Below are 16,745 nucleotides of genomic sequence, written 5' to 3' on the forward strand. Positions count from 1 at the left end.
CCCATTTTAACATACTGCACAGCGTATTTAAAGCTTCAGTCGACGGTCGTACATAAGAAGGATTTATGATACTATACCATGGAATGTTCACTTAGAAAGACGTGCTCACTAAGGTTCCAAGATTCTACAACAGAAACGCAGAAGACCTTATTCAGTGTAATGTTAGACACTTTATTTCTCCATTCACTCATGTTTTTCCTCCTAGAGTTTTATAATTTTTCCTTTGGATCTTCATGTTTGTTTGTCTCACTGTTTCCTTTAGTCTAATCGCAGGCAAGGTAGGTCACTGTCTGTAAACACAACCGTATGCATGAAGATGATAAACAATGTATTCTAACACATACACTGCTGTAGAGTCAACATAGTGAAGATGAACTGCAAGTTCAAAACAGGAAACAGAACCCTCTACAGGAGGATAATAGGTATAGCCCCAGCACCAGAAGTTTCTGGTTAGATAAACTTTCAGTGGTGTTCTGGTCCAAAAAGATGGAAAATTTCTTTTCCAGTGGGGTCTTTAGAATCCCTGCTTCTACATTCATAATTTCCACGGGTCTCCCCAGGGCTGTCTCCCATAGAAGAACTGTGTGTACCTCTGTCTGTCTTGGCTGCATCAACAAATTTCAAGACTCCTTTGCTTGGTACATCTCCTACTTCTTCACTCATGTAGCCCTACCTTATATAGGGCTTAAATCTTTTCCCTAAGTGTACGGGTTCTTCAGGGTTAGTTTGCCAAAAGCCATCTCAGGTTCTCTTGTATGACACAAGCATCGTCACCTGATGTCAAGAACCAATCAGTATCTTCTAGACAAAGCTCAGGAATGCGCTAAGAAGCTTTCATTTTTTTCCCAGTAGCATTGGTCTCTGCCTTCTTTGGTGTTTAATCCCACAGTAAGGAAGTCTTTATTTCCTTTTGAACTCATGAACAACACTTTAGTACAATGCCTGGCTCAAGTAGATTTGATGTGTTTGGTTCTTTTCTTTAGATTTTAAAGCCAGGTCATCATCACCCAGCAAAGATTTTTAACCTTCCAACAAGAGTTTTTCAGCTATGTCTGCGTTCTCACCTGCCTGCCAGCTCGCATCTGCGTTAAAGCCCATCTCTCCTTCTAGATGGTCGTGCCCCTTATCATGAAGCTCATTGTGAAGAATAGGTTGTGGGTCACCCCACTCTCCCGAAATAATATTAAATAGCTGAGAATATAAGGGAAAGCTGACTGCTGACCCACAGAGGAAGGAGAAGACACTGAGCCAAGACCTGGAGGCCATTCCCAAAGGCGTGTTTCCTAAAATCTGCAAAGGAAGTCAAGGGACCGTGAAAATACACCGTGCTTATCCTTTATCCCATCTCTTCCAGATAGGGCCCTCTCCTGAAAAGCGGGAGGAGGAGATGGCCAGGAGGCTGGAAGCACTCGGTTCACCTGCTCCCTGGAAACTGACAGCACAGGGCCTTATCTTGCCCTGTGGGGGCGACATTGCCCTCCCAGTGTCGCTCCTCCTGGCAGCGGAGAAGGAGGTGGAGGTTGACTCAGGGAGGCCTGGTCACTTGTGGCCTGTTTCAGCTTCAGCAGCAACTCTCTGAGGGCTTCTCCATCCACGCGTTCGGATGGACAGGTGTGTGGTCCACAGAGCTCCCTTCCCAGCATCCTCGCAGTGGGCTCCCCACCCCGTGCCCATGGCGCCCAGCCGGACCACAGAGCAGCCGCCCCGGGTATGGACTCTAATGAGAAGTCTCGACACCGCTTCAGATAACATGTTCCTTGGATGTATAGTGCATTTGGAACAGAGGATGAATACATACATCTCTTTTTTTGCTCCCTCTTGAAACTGCTCGAAAGCTACAGTGAAGAGATATTTTAAAAGAAATAAATAGAATTATTAAGGAAAAAAAAATGTTAGAAGAGAAAAGAGCAACACTGTTTTGGAAGAGGTAAGCAAATAGTGAAAAGTTTTCTTAATAGACCCATGACGACAAAATACTGTTGTGGGTGGAGGTGGGCAGTAGAGTGGCAGTGGATTGAGAGCCAACGTGAGATAGAATGAACCATTTCTAGAAGGTTTTCGAATTTCCAAGACTGCTAGTATTAGCTGGTCACTGCACAGGTAAGAGAGAGAAGGATGATTATGTAGAATGAGATCGAAAGGGGAGAAATAAAACTAAAGTTGTGAAGGAAACATTCTGATGTCCTAAATCTCTTCTCCCACTGAACTCCCAGACACTTATCCTCCATGCAGGATATCAGAGGGGTTCTTATGGCAAAAGAAAATGATGACTCTAAGATAAGACTCCTAAGGATACTGACTGTCAGTTCCCCATCAAATGGCCTAGCTGAATCACCACGTGGAGAAGATGGCAGGGGACATACACTTGGAACCTCTAAACAGCTTCTTACTTTGCCTCCTTACAAGGAACAGAATCAATGGAGTCAACCAGAGCCTCTCCTACAAGAGGTTTGAAGTAAAGGGAAAACAAACAAAACAAAGAAAGAAAAAAGAAAGAAAGAAAGAAAGAGAGAGAGAGAGAAAGGAAGAAGGAGAGAAAGAAAGAAAGAAAGAAAGGAAGGAAGGAAGGAAGGAAGGAAGGAAGGAAGGAAGGAAGGAAGGAAGGAAGGAAGGAAGGAAGGAAGGAAGGAAGGAAGGAAGGAAGGAAGGAAGGAAGGAAGGAAGGAAGGAAGGAAGGAAGGAAGGAAGGAAGGAAGGAAGGAAGGAAGGAAGAAAAAGAAATGGAGAAAGAAAGAGAATTTAGAGGAAATAGGGACTCACCAGGGAGGAGAAAACTTCAAAAATACTAAACCACTACCCTGGATATCCTCAGAGAGATAAGAAAATATATTGCAAGCTTGAAGTAAGAAAAATATACTAGAAAAAAAAAGAGCAGTCTGAAAGCTACACAGACACACGCATTCATACATCTCTCACACACACACACACACACACACACACACACACACACACACACACACATACATACACTAAATATCTTGGGGAAATTAAATCAAGAGAGCAAAAGTAAAACTCAGTAGAAGTTTTGGAAGATAAAGTTGAAAAAAAATCTCCAGTAAATAGAGCAGAAAGACAAAGATGGGAAACATGATAAAAGATTAAAATAAAAATTATTCTAATTCAAGTTCTAGAAATTCACAAAGAGTAACAGAGAGAACAGACATGAGAGCACCGTCAATTAGATAATTCATGGAAACTTGCTAAAGAGAAGGCATAAGTCTAGATTGAAATGGCTTTCTAAGTGCCCTGTGTACTGACTGGAGGGTGCGTGCCTCCTAGGTCTTGGGAACAGTCAGCGAGTGTTCCTTGAGTGCCATGTGCAAGGAAGACCACGTTCAAAGTTGAACACAAAGAGGAAATAGTCAAATCTTTCAGTAATTGATAGGCATCAGTGATGACTCAAGCTTTTACTGGGGTAGATGGGAAACGACTGGTGTGTTCTGAGTAGAGAAATAACTTCGTCTGTTATTTTAACTTGATCAATCTGAGAACAACAGAAAAGAAGGCAAAGGCGGAGCAAACCTATCCATTTGTAGCACTTGTGAGAAGGTATAGATGAGGGAAGGAAGGGGTTTTGACTTGGGTGGTAGCAGCAAAGGTGAAGAGAGCGGTGGAACCTGTATCTAAATTTAATATTTAAATATAATTTGGAGGTAAAGCTAATAGGATTTGCTGCTAGATTGAATGCAAGGTAATCCTACGACCAAATTTTTACTAGTGATAGAAACAGAGTTGGTTTTTCTTGCCTTTCCTTTCTTTTCTCTTTTTTTGGGGGTGGGTGGGCAGGGGTGAGGGTGTTGTTTTCAACATGGTGAGCTTGAAATGTAGATTAGACATCCGGGAAGAAATGTTCAACGGGCAGTTGAATCTAACACTCTGGGATTCAGAGGAAGAACTCAGACAGTAGATATAAACGGGAAGCATGCGATGAGGTGACATCATGAGGGGTTTGAGTGCGAATAGAAGACAGCCCTGGGCTTACCAGCATTTAGAGGTCAGAGGGAGGCGTCAAGTTCATGAAAGCAGACTGAGAAAAACAAGGCTAGAACACCAGGTGTTTCCTGGAATCCAAGTGAAGAAAATGTTTCAGGGTGCAATTATGTCAAATGTTGATATTCAAGTCAGATGGAGAACAGGAATTAGTCTTCTTGTTAATGGCTTGCAAGCAGGGTGAGAATGCAGTCCTGATTGAGGAGGGGTCAAGAGAAAACGTGAAGAGTTCAGTTGAAGAGAGTGAGTCTGTTCAGACAATACTTGGTGTAGATTTGCCTTAATGAGGGGTTGCGGGGGAAGGAAGAGGGGGAGGAGTAGAGAATTGCAGAAGGATTGTGGGAATGGATGCTAAATGTATTAAGAGAGGGATTTTTCTTTTTGAAAATGATAGAAAAAGTGTTTGATGATAATACTGATTCAGTAGAAATGCAGGGAAGGGAGAAGAGCTACAGCCAATGCCAAGTGTGGGCCAGAAGGCTGTGTCAGCAGGAGCAAAGGCAGGCAGTATTAGGAACCCAGATGGCACATCTGTCTTACAGGAGACGAGGTGGAGGCATGGCAGATGTGGGGTTGATGTGTCATATCTGAGAGCTGGGGGAAGGTCTCTCTCCTACTTGCATCAATTTTCTCAGGAAAATAGAAGCAAGGTGGGGAGAAGATGTTAGAGGCTTGGAGCAGGAGAACATTTGAAATGGTGGTTGTATGGGCACGGGAAAGTGAATGGACCAAGTCACCTTGACCTGAGTTTTGGGTAGAATGTAGAGTAATAGAGACACCAACACTGAGTACTGATCAGACCGAAAGTAGACTATAAGCTCATCAGGAGAAAACGTTGAAGAGGAAGGTACATGTGTGTGAGAGAAGGCAAGGAGAGAAAACAGAGCTAAGTAGAAAAGAACCATAGCAGAATGTTAATAGATACTAACGCACATGCAATTTGTATAAAGAGAGGTGAATTCTCAATGAACCAGATTCAAGAGCTAAATGGTTTCCTGTTAAAAGGACTGCATTTTATTTCGAAAGCTGGTGGAACTACTTGATTCTTTATATGCATGAATAGCTTTCATATAAATAACATTTGAAAATATTTAATATTTGAAATATTGAAGAAGGAATAGGAAAAGGGAGAAAAAAGTACATGCCCATTTGTGTGTGTGTATATATATATATATATATATATGTATAGATAAGCTATACATTTAGCTGCTTGAATAAATAATGCATGTATTTATTTGTTTACACTTCATGGCCTTCTTAATGCCAAAAAGGATCTGAGATATAAACAGATTTGCCATCTCTATAATGAAGCATCGTCACAATTAATAGTGTGTAGCTGTGCATTTCAGGGAGCAGTAGTTTCAGCTAGACTAACCCACTTAATTATTAAAACATGGCATTTAAACTAAGATTTTTTTCCCTGTGAAAGTCATCTGACATCTCATGAATCAAATAGTTAGAGCTGAAAAATAGCAGTGACAAATGCAGAGAACAACGCAGTTTTCTCATCTATCGTTTACGAAATCTTACATTTTGCCAACCCATTTCCCCTGATTAACATATCAAGGCCTTTGTTATTATCATCTTTTAACAAGAAGGTTATACATGTGAAGTTGTATGAATTAAACCCCACCTCCCAACACCCATCAAACCGTTGTTAATGTCCAAGAAAGTAAAATTTGAAAACCAGTACGTTTGTTGGAAAACGGTAATCGAAAGTGCCATGATCTTTGGGAGAACAGAGGTCTGCACTTATAAATCAAGCTTCAGCCCTGACTTTGACTTTGGGAGCCTGGTCAGGTCCAGCCTTGGGATGGACTCCCCAGTTCCCCAATGTTCCTACAGACATGGGTTCCTGGGACCAGCACCTCATGCTTAGAACTGGGGAGAATGTCCAGCGTTTCTGCACATGCCTAGAACATGATCAATAGCAGATTGCTAAATATTGTCATGGACCACAACTGTTTTTACTTTGCAAGCATTCTGAGAGTACGAAAAAAGAGCTGATTTAATCTTCATAGCATTCACCGTGCTTTATTATCTACCCGGAGCCTTAGTTATAATTTCAAACCGAGAACAAGGTCCTCGTGCATGTGACGTCCAATGAGCCATGAAAGGAAAGAAGTACATTCACAGCCCTGGAGAGATTCCAGCAGCTTCTCCACATGAGAACCATATATAACAGATGGGACCAGGGTGACTGATTTAATTAGAATATTTTAATAGCAGGATGGCAAATGTTGTACAGCTCTATCACTTAGGAGAAGGGCCATTAAATTCACCAAAGTAATTGTTTCATTGGGAGGATATGTCAAATAAAAAAAAAATCTACATGTAATATATATATTTAATTTGAAGGGAATTTCAGATGATTATGAAAATGAAGTCATTATATAGCATACGATGGTTATCTAAATCTTTATGAGAAATGAACCTTTAAAGCTGCTCAAATATTTATCTTGTCTTATTAATTGAAGTATCCTGCTGCTTTAAGGTCCTTTTGACCTCGTTACTGTTGTCCTACAGACTTGACCATGACACATGAGAAGGGGAAGTAGCCTTTTCAGTGTGTTCAGAAAATAGACAGTTTTGAGACATAAAAGGCAGTTTACACAGTATACGGCATTATTCTAAAGTTAGTGAACTCTCTAAAGGAAACAGTAACACAAAAACACAATTCTTAGAGGAAGATAGCATCCTGAATTATGCTCTGAATGAATTCTACAGAAGCAGAATACAAATTAATCTCTTTTAATTACTGTTATTTAAACACAAAATTTTTGAAGGTTTTTAGTGAAAAAATTACTATTAGTCTAAAATTTATATTTACTGCACTAAGGATTAGCACATCCCCCCAATTTTTATCTTCTAAACCTGGTGGATAATGTGTTACATATTAACTCCCAGATAGTATCTATCATTCTATTTTGAACAAATCCTATATTTCATATAATATAATATAGCAAGTCTTCCTGTGATAATGAGCATTTGGTGTAACACAAGACTTAGCACCATGGTGCTTAATGAAAATTGAACTAAAGTGATAATAGAACTGATGTCAGTTAACCTTAGTAGAATCTATTGTTCAGTCTCTGTTCAAGCAGCAATGAGAAAAATGCCCCCTTTTATTTAAAAGGTCTCAGTCTTAAGTATACCTGATAGAATTCTTAAAATTTTCTTTGCAAATCAACATAATCAATTAGGTTTAAGGGGAAGATAAAATGAGATATCTACTATGCCTATATGTTTGTCTATCTATGCATCTCTATATTTATGTAGCAAAGAACAGTTTTCTTTTGATAAAAAGAGGAATAGCATATTTATTTGCATAGTAATAATGTTTCATACTTTATCTTCTTGAAATAATCTATTTAATTAATGCATTTATTTTTTAAATAACTGGTATATTCATTCATCACTGTTTTATTTAAGACTTAATGGTAAATGCTTAGTATTAAATACCAGAGACAAGTGAGAATGAAACAGTTAAAGAGAAAACTCCTAGACACTTTTCCTGCAGTAGCCAGGAGAGATATTTGCTGCTAGGATCCAGAAAGTATCATAGTGTCAAAGATGCTGTGGGGTAACTTGATCAGGATGTAAACCTCACACTAGTTTTCTTCAGACCCCAAACTCAAGTGAACTATAAAATCTCTCTTACTGCCCCAGCCCAAATCAGATTTCAGTCGAGGAAACAAAACTTAGGGAGCTATGACAGTGGTACATTTCTCAGTTAAAGAAGCAGGCAACTGTGCCATGAATTCATAGGAAGCCTATTGAAGAAGCATACATGCTCCTATGTTATTGTATCGCACAGACCAGTGCAGTAGCTAGTAGTAACAGGCTTAGCTAGCCTTATGTAAAAAACTGAAAAACTGGCTCATTTTTTTGAACTTTGAATATTAGCGGATAGTATAAATCGAGCCTTCTGCAGTTTGTATTGATATCAATCTTTATAAAGCTAACAATTTGGGATATGGACAGTGTACACACAAGAGTATGAGAAAATAAAATAAAGCAGGGTGTGTTAAAGAGCAGATTGCATACTGGCTGGTCATGATACACTAAGAACTGCATCCATTTCCAAGTGAGAAGGACCAAAGATTAATCAGAATCGCTTTATATGTTACCTGTATTTTGATGTATAATTAATTCTGATTCTGTTAATCATTTAATAAACTGCATGTGGTTCTAATATCATGTTTTAGTCATTCCCAAGGAAAGCTTTTGTTGTTGTTTTAAGACCTCAGTCCTGGCTTGAAGAACCCTTTCCAGTTTTATCAAAGGGTGCAATTGACAACTGTAGTCTAACCTTCTGTTACCAAGAATGACCAGAAAAGATAGGTGTCACCTATAGAGCACGCGCCTTTCTTCACCCCCATTCCTGCAGGAGTCCACTCTGCACCACACCCACACGACACCAAGGAATGGCTCTTCGCTTTTCACTTCTTCCCCTCATCAGTGGCTTCCCTACCTCTGAAAATTTTTCCCCACATGTGCATGTAGCAGCCCAGAATCCGAACAAAAGGCCCATCTTTATTTTCCCCTCATTACAAATGCAAAGATATAGAGAAACATTTTATAAGGCATGTCAAAGATAGGAAAACAATAGGATCATTTCTAAATTCCCTTCTTAAAATGGATTCTGTGCTAATGCCGTAATAGGCCACTGAAAAGAAACGTGTCTATGTTACGATCACTTTTCCATTTTTCCCTTTATAAAATATAGCAAATGGAATAGTTATTTATATTGCCAACAACTGAAACAGTGTCAGAGTTTTGAGATCTTCTGGAAATGTTTATTGAATTAGTGAAAGAATTAAGTCAACCAAATATTCTGTACCTTGTGAGAATGTTGCTAATATCTGGTTGATAATAAAGGCGAAGCTTCAGGCTACAATTATTGAGGAACAGATATTAATTCCATCATGATACCTCTTGTCTCTCCTTCTGCCTCTGATGGAATGGATGCATTGTATTCTGGCTTGTACTGTGCAGGAAATTAACTAGAACATATGAAAATTAAGCCTGCTAACATAGACTCAATAATACATTAAAACAATCTGATAAAAATAAATGTCTGGGGAGCCAATACCTAATATGTGCAGAGTTAATATGTGCAGTTAAAACTGTACACTCTAGATGGGAGATAAGACGTATAATTTTGAAAGAGAAAAGTACATTTAAAAGTGTCATTAGACGACGAAATAATATTCAAATAAGGAGATGTATTAAATTGACGCTATGAATCTGGAGAAATGAGAGGTTATAGTGGTCCACAGTTGTGTTCACAGGCTATAAAGAGGCAAGTACTTGAGTGGATTATATTCGCCTACTAAACTACTTAGCTAATTGTATATTTGCAGCATACGTTGTAATTGCCAGGTGATGTCTTATTGATTCTATGTCAAGACTGTAGAAGCTTAGAGGATAGTTCAAGAAACAATTGATTGCCATTTCTGATAGAATTGGCAGTGGCTTCTTTTTTTTTTTTTTTTTTTTTTTTTTCGGTATGCGGGCCTCTCACTGTTGTGGCCTCTCCCGTTGCGGAGCACAGGCTCCGGACGCACAGGCTCAGCGGCCATGGCTCACGGGCTTAGTTGCTCCGCGGCATGTGAGATCTTCCCGGACCAGGGCACGAACCCGTGTCTCCTGCATCGGCAGGCGGACTCTCAACCACTGCGCCACCAGGGAAGCCCGGCAGTGGCTTCTTAATGAGCATTCCACATTCTTAGCCAAGAAATTGTTATCTATTGCCCGGGTTACTGGATATTTACCCACGCTATTCGGAAATCACAATGCTGGCGTGACTTTGAGATTTTCATTTCTAAGCGAGAAAAATCTCTCTTCAACACAGTTATGACATGATTAATGCTTGGTGCCAATAACTGAACTTCTCCTTAGATTGAATATAGAGGTCAATGAACAGAACCTCATGTAAAGGGCCTCATCCATTTGTTGATTTAAGATTCTTACGATCCAACTCAGAAGCCTAAAGGCGGTCTTAATTTTGCCAAGGGAACGCCAGAAGCGTGCAAACAACTCACTTTTCTGGAAAAATATTTTTCATGATCCTGCATCCTTGAGGCAAAACTACTGAAATGGCAGAACAATTTGCCTTAGTGGGCAGCGTGTGGCAGTGGCGTAACCAACAGGGCTGTAAATGGCCAGGTGGGGTATCAGGCAGGCCATCGACACCATATACAGCAGGACGGGTGGACACCAATGGCCACTGCAGTGTCTCAACCGCTACTGTGGTGGTGAAAGAGCTTTTTCCTGGACTCATGTAGTTTAGCGGGAATAATAGTGGTGATCATAATAATAACAGTGATAACTAATGTTTTCGGAGTGAATACTTATGAGCTAAGTACTGTTCTTAGCATTTTATGTACCTTTTATTCAATTTATTTTATTATTTCCACTAATCTTATGAAGTAGTATTAGTAACTCTAATTTCAAGAAAACTATGGTACAGAGGAAGTAGTTAGTTTTCAAAGTCCCAGAATTAGAAAAGCCAAGGGTCTCGAGGTAGGCAGTGTGACATCTGTTACACACACACACACACACACAAACATACATACGTCCTGCACATTATCAGAGTATCTCTCTTTTCATGTCTACTCTCCTTGTGACATTTTTTTTTTTTTTTTTTTTTTTTTTGCGGTACGCGGGCCTCTCACTGTCGTGGCCTCTCCCGTTGCGGAGCACAGGCTCCGGACGCGCAGGCTCAGCGGCCACGGCCCACGGGCCCAGCCGTTCCGCGGCATGTGGGATCCTCCCGGACCTGGGCTCGAACCCGTGTCCCCTGCATCGGCAGGCGGACTCTCAACCACTGCGTCACCAGGGAAGCCCTGACATTTTAAAATCTAGATATAGTGTTAAGCAGAAAAGATCATATAGCAACTATTAAGAAATCATTGATATTCCAAAGTAAATGTGATGAATAGTGCATTTTATTAAAACAAACTATCAGTATCACGTAGGAAGAGTTTTAAACATGAGATATTTAGTGATTTTTAGGGTTTTTCTGATATTCCATAACATCTTAGTGTAAATGGTTAATAAAGTACTGGAAAGAAAACGAATCCTCAACTATCTTCCCAAGAGTCCTTGTGAAGGTAGGAGATTAGAGTTCTGTGTGAGAACTGTACTTCTACACACGGTGATTCAATATGTATTTACTTGGTTCAATACTATGGCTCATATGTCAAGCAGAGGGAGGAAAAAGTGTAAAAATTGGATGTAAAAATAATAGATAAATGACGTATTCGTTTCCTATAGGTACTGAAAACAATTACAACAAATCAAGTGGGTTAAATCCACACATATTCAGTCTGTAGGTAGACACCCTAAAGCCAAGGAGTCAGCAGAGTCAAGTTCCTTCTGGAGGCTCTAGGGGAGAACTGGCTTCCTTGCCTTTTCCAGCTTCTATAGGCCACCTGTGTCCCTTGTCTCTTGGCCTCTCCTCCGACTTAAGCAGTAGCATAGCATCTTCAAATCTCAATCTCTCTCTCTCTTCCCTCAGCTCCTCTGTTCCCTTTGTCACATGTCCATCTGTGCCTCACCTTCCAGCCTCCCTCTTATAAGGACCTCTGTGATTACAGTGAGGCTCTTGGGTAATCCAGGATAATCTGTTCATCTCAAGACACCTCTCTAATTTAATCACTTCTGCAAAACCCCTCTTGCCATGTAAGGTAACATATCCACAGGGGCCAGGGATCAGTACTTCGATGTCTTGAGGGCTGGAGATGCATCTTTCTGTGTCTTGAGGGCTGGAGACGCATCATATTCTGTGTGCCACATGCAGGTAGAGAACAGCAAGTTCAAATGAACCTAGACCTTAAATTCCCCTCACATCGACCCTCTCCATTCTGAACACTCGGAGTTTTAGCTGTTAGCCTGGAATGTCTCTTGTTTGTGTCACACTCTTTATCCCTATTGCCTTACCATGGAAATAAGTTGGAATTTGGCGGAATTCTCTCGCTTGGGACCCCAGCGTGGATGTTTTCAAATAATAGTTTTAACTGGCAGGAACCTGCTGTAAAAAGCTGAAAGTGGTGTGTTCTATCCTATTAGTTTGACAAGTCACCCTCATCGAATTATTTTGTAGGTATGAGACAAGAGGCCCAACTGCTGTGCTCTGGAAGGGACCACAGCTGCCTTACAGATGTGCTGAGGTGAGGGTCACCACTGGGCAGGACTGAGGCGGGGTGAGGGTGCAATGATTATATACTGCAGCATTTCTGAAGTCAGCAATTTAGAGAGATATTTGTAGTTTTACTTCTCTCTAACATGCAAACATTCTGTAGCCCAATGTGCGTAGTACTTTCAATTACAAGCGTTCATTTGAAAGCAATAATTGGGATTTCATATACATGGGACAGGCGTTTCTGGTTCAAGTACATTAGAGTCTGGACATGAAGTCACCTTATTTAGTGTTTACAATGTGCCTTATAGAAATATTATGTTATCTTGTTTGATCCTCATAGCTCTATAATGAACCAGGTCTCAATTTTCTTTCTTTTTTCTTTTAAAGCATGTTTTTTTTCTGATGTGACCCATCTTTAACGTCTTTATTGAATTTGCTGCAAAATTGCTTCTGTTTTAGCTTTTTGGCACGTGGGATCTTAGCTCCCTGACCAAGAATCAAACCCGCACAGCCTACATTGGAAGGCGAAGTCTCAACCACTCAGTCTTTTTTTTTTTTGGTACGCGGGCCTCTCACTGCTGTGGCCTCTCCCGTTGCGGAGCACAGGCTCCAGACGCGCAGGCCTAGCGGCCATGGCTCACGGGCCCAATCGCTCCGCGGCATGTGGGATCTTCCCGGACCAGGGCACGAACCCGTGTCCCCTGCATCGGGAGGCGGATTCTCAACCACTGCGCCACCAGGGAAGCCCAACCACTCAGTCTTAATCTGAGTCCCAGGTCTCGACTTCCTTAAATCATATTTTATTCAATAATATTAGAGTAGGCATTTTAACTAATGTTTAACTTCTTCAAAACGAATTCTCTTTCCACTAAAGTCCACCGAAAGGATCATTTAGCTTAACCCATTTATTTCACACAAGAGAAAACCGAGGAGCTGAATGTTTTAAGTAACTTGCCCTTTCCTCTGCAATTGGCAGAGCTAAACTTACACAGAAAATTAACCAGAGAAGAAATTTCACTTGGAGGACCAGTAGAAAAAGAATATATGATTAAGCACAGATGGTATCTTGCTCTCCTGATATGTCTACGCATTTTCTTCTCTTGTTTTTAATTCTAATCAAAAATGGAATCACCCTAAGCTTAATAGGACACATTTTCCAAAATCCTTTTGAAGTCTCCTGCATACAGCATTTTATCTCTTGAGACTAAGCCAGACTATGGTTGCTGGCTTACTCCTGGTGAATACAGGTAGAACTTTTTGTTTTTTCTGTTGTTTTGTTTTGATTTTGGACTTTAGCTGGAACTTTATGGTAAGCAACCTTTCTTGACATTAATAAGAAGCCTGTAGCAATTTGTTCCATGGTAGCGTAAAGTTGTAGGCTCATCTTAACTCAGGTGTTCCTAAACTCGGCTCCACTGAACCCTAAGGGATTTGTGGATAGACTTTTGGGGGTTCATGAACTTGGATGAGATGTTAACTTTGCCACCAAGAGAAATCAACAACTTTCATTTTACATCCAAGTTATTTGAATATATCAAAAAAACACTGTGTACACTCACCACTACTTTGAAATTATGGAAGCTGTTAGTTTTTAATGTGTTAACTGCATTTCAATACTTTGTTTACCTTTGTTATCCTATTTAGGTTATTTTACATGTTGAAAAATCTTAGTTGTCTGTGGGCTTCACCGGGTTGCCAAAGGGATCCATGGCTCGAAAAACTACTCAAATGAAATATTTGGAATTCTCCATGCATGTTTATTTCTTTCTAGACTTAATAAAAATGAACCAAAGTGTGATCAGTGCCCTGAACTTGCCCAAATATTCTTTCAAAGTTGGATAGGAAATAGAAATGTGAACTGCTATCTCTCGCTCTTCTTTTCTCTAAGAAATGAACTCAAGCAATCATTAATAATTCATTCATCACAAAATAGAGAAGGCGTGTATTAACTCCTTGAATAGCTAACATTGAGTCTTTACTTACATTTTTATGATAAGCCACTGAACTGAACTTCCATCGTATTGTCTACAAAGCAATAAATGCTACCGTATCTGCTCAGAATGTGTATACTTCCTCCAAAGGTCCAGGTCCTTCAGAGTTCTGCATAGCTAATGGTTTTGTGCACCACCAAGTTAAATCTCCTACTTGGTTTTCTTTCACTGGTCGCACAACTCCAGTCTGAGAAACACTGATGCCATAGAAACCGAAACCACGAATCCCACACTTTTGATTACACAAATCTGAAGTTTTCTAAATTTTAGTCAAGGAAGTGCCCCTGATAATATTTTATTATCTGATTGTGTAAGATATATTGAGCTTCTTAGAACATGTGGCTGTGGATTCATCTCCCATTCAGGCCAGTTAACTCCATTCTGGAATGAGGCCACAGATGCATCTCAATCAAGGCCATTTATCTTACAAAATTCACCACAAGTCTCAAAAAATATTCATGAGAGGAGTCTGATTAGTTGGGTGTCGGCCAATTATCACTGGCAGAAACTTAGAGCATGTCATTATGAACAATACTTAATGTTCTTAAGATCCCTCTTTGAACATTTATATTAGAGAGGTCTTTGGACCTCTAGACAAGTCTAAAGGTCAGAATGCATCATTGAAAATGGAAACAGAAACTATGAATTGTACAGTTAAAATCAGTTAAGAAAATCAATTTTATGTTACTTTTATTTTACTACAATTAATCCAAACTAAACTAAAACAAGTGAAATCAGAAAGAGCCGTTAATTTATTTTCAAAGTAACTCCAATGGTGTCATGAAGGTTTGGTTTCAATCTGCCAACTCTCACTAGTTTCCAGTTGAAATTTACAACTTTGTAAAGGGATATGTGATAATATATATATATCATCTGCTCGGAGCAGTGTCCGTTTCTACAAGCATGTCTGAAGAAATATTTAGCCATCACTTTGGACATTTTATAAAGTTAATATTCAAGATCGGTAAAATGGGACTCGGTTTCTCTTTGACTAAATTTGAAACAATCCAGAAGTGGCAGAGGAAATCGAAATCATCCCGATTCAAATACGTGATTTCAATGTTGGGTGTTTGAGGATGAAGCTTGGCCAATTCATGCTTCTTCCCATGTCATAATTTCCTTTCATTCTTCCGTGGTTTCCTCTAAGTTCCTAGGAAGCTATGCTAGTGTCACGGCATTCCAGGAAGAGGTGTCCGTTCCATTGCCAGCTTTTGTCTCTTCTCTAACATTTACTGAGATGTAACTTAATTTAGCCAAGTCTTGGGGCACCTGACATGGACTCTGGTCCTGATGCCGAAGAACTGTGCCATGGCTTCTGGGCATGGGGCCTCAGCACTCGGACACTATGCTTCGTTCTCCTAAGAGCAGATGCTTCTAATCCACGGGCCCCCTTAGATCTACTCCTTGTTTCCCCTCCCCACCGTTGCAGGTATCTAGTCTTCATGACAAACCACATTCAGTGACATAACAAATATTTTATCATATTCTTGGATTCTGAGGAGAAGGAATCCAGAAAAGGCCCAGCGGGGACAGCTTGTTTCTATGCTGAGCTATTTTGGGCTTCATCTGGAACACATGGTGTCTGGAGACATCTGAGTCATCTAAAGGCATGTTTCCTTCACTCACATGTCTGAAGGGTGATGCTAGCTGTTGGTTGCAACCTCAGCTGGACCTGTTGGACCAAAACCTATGTGTAGCTTCTCTTGGCTGCTTGGGCTTCTTTATAGCATGGATGGCTGGGTTCCAAGGGAAAAAAAAATCCAACAGAAACAGGCAGAAGTTGTTTGCTTTTTATTACTTAGCACTGGAATCACATAATGTCACTTCTACTGTTTGTAAGCCCACCAGATTTAGGGAGAAACACAAACCCACCTCTTGATGGTAGGACTGTCAAAGTCATGTAGTAAAAATGGCACATGGAATAAGAGTAATTGTTGCGGTTGTCTTTTGAAAATACCGCCTGTCACACCCACCTTATGAGGAACTTTATTCCTTATCTGCACCAGGCCAAGATTTTCAGAATTTTCTGAAGCTGCCTTCAAGCCCACAGCCTATATCTCTTTTACTGGTTCAGCACCATGATATATTCTACAAGGTCTGAACATTCATGGGCTACACTTGGGAATATAGAAGGTTTCTCCTCTCCTCTCAGATTTCCCTTAAACTTAAAGGGGGACTAGCTCTTTCCCCTGGACAGAGCAGAGGGGTGGGTGTGCTGGGTTCCTTCTCAGGTTCCATCAGCCTCTAAAGACCAGTAAATTCTCTAGCTTTCCTCTACCTGCTTAACTATTGAGACCTTTATTCATCTGTTTGGGAAAATGACTAATGTATCTGCATATTGCCTTTCTTACTGTAATACTCCTTATTTACCTTTTCTCTGTGTTGTAAATGTTTACTCTTTGGATCTTTGGAATCTTTAAGTCATTTTGCTTTCCTCCGAATACACACTTACATAAATCAAGAGCACATGCAAGGCTTATCTAGCTTTGGATTTTTAAAGCTTATTTTGGAAGTCGAAGTCAATTATTTGACTACTTCTTCATATTCTACTGTGTGTGTCTTCTCCTCCCGGGGCAATAACTTGTTATTATTTTAATGAGAGAGGTTACTCAGAG

General features: G+C 40.2%; 1 pseudogene; it reads right to left on the reverse strand.

Moving 5' to 3' along the window:
- Window positions 1-209: 209 nt before the first annotated feature.
- Window positions 210-3,837, reverse strand: LOC131743327 (glycoprotein-N-acetylgalactosamine 3-beta-galactosyltransferase 1-like; annotated as a pseudogene).
- Between the last annotated feature and the right edge of the window lie 12,908 nt (window positions 3,838-16,745).

The sequence above is a fragment of the Kogia breviceps genome, chromosome 16 (assembly GCF_026419965.1).
Source record: "Kogia breviceps isolate mKogBre1 chromosome 16, mKogBre1 haplotype 1, whole genome shotgun sequence".
Lineage (NCBI taxonomy): Eukaryota > Metazoa > Chordata > Mammalia > Artiodactyla > Physeteridae > Kogia > Kogia breviceps.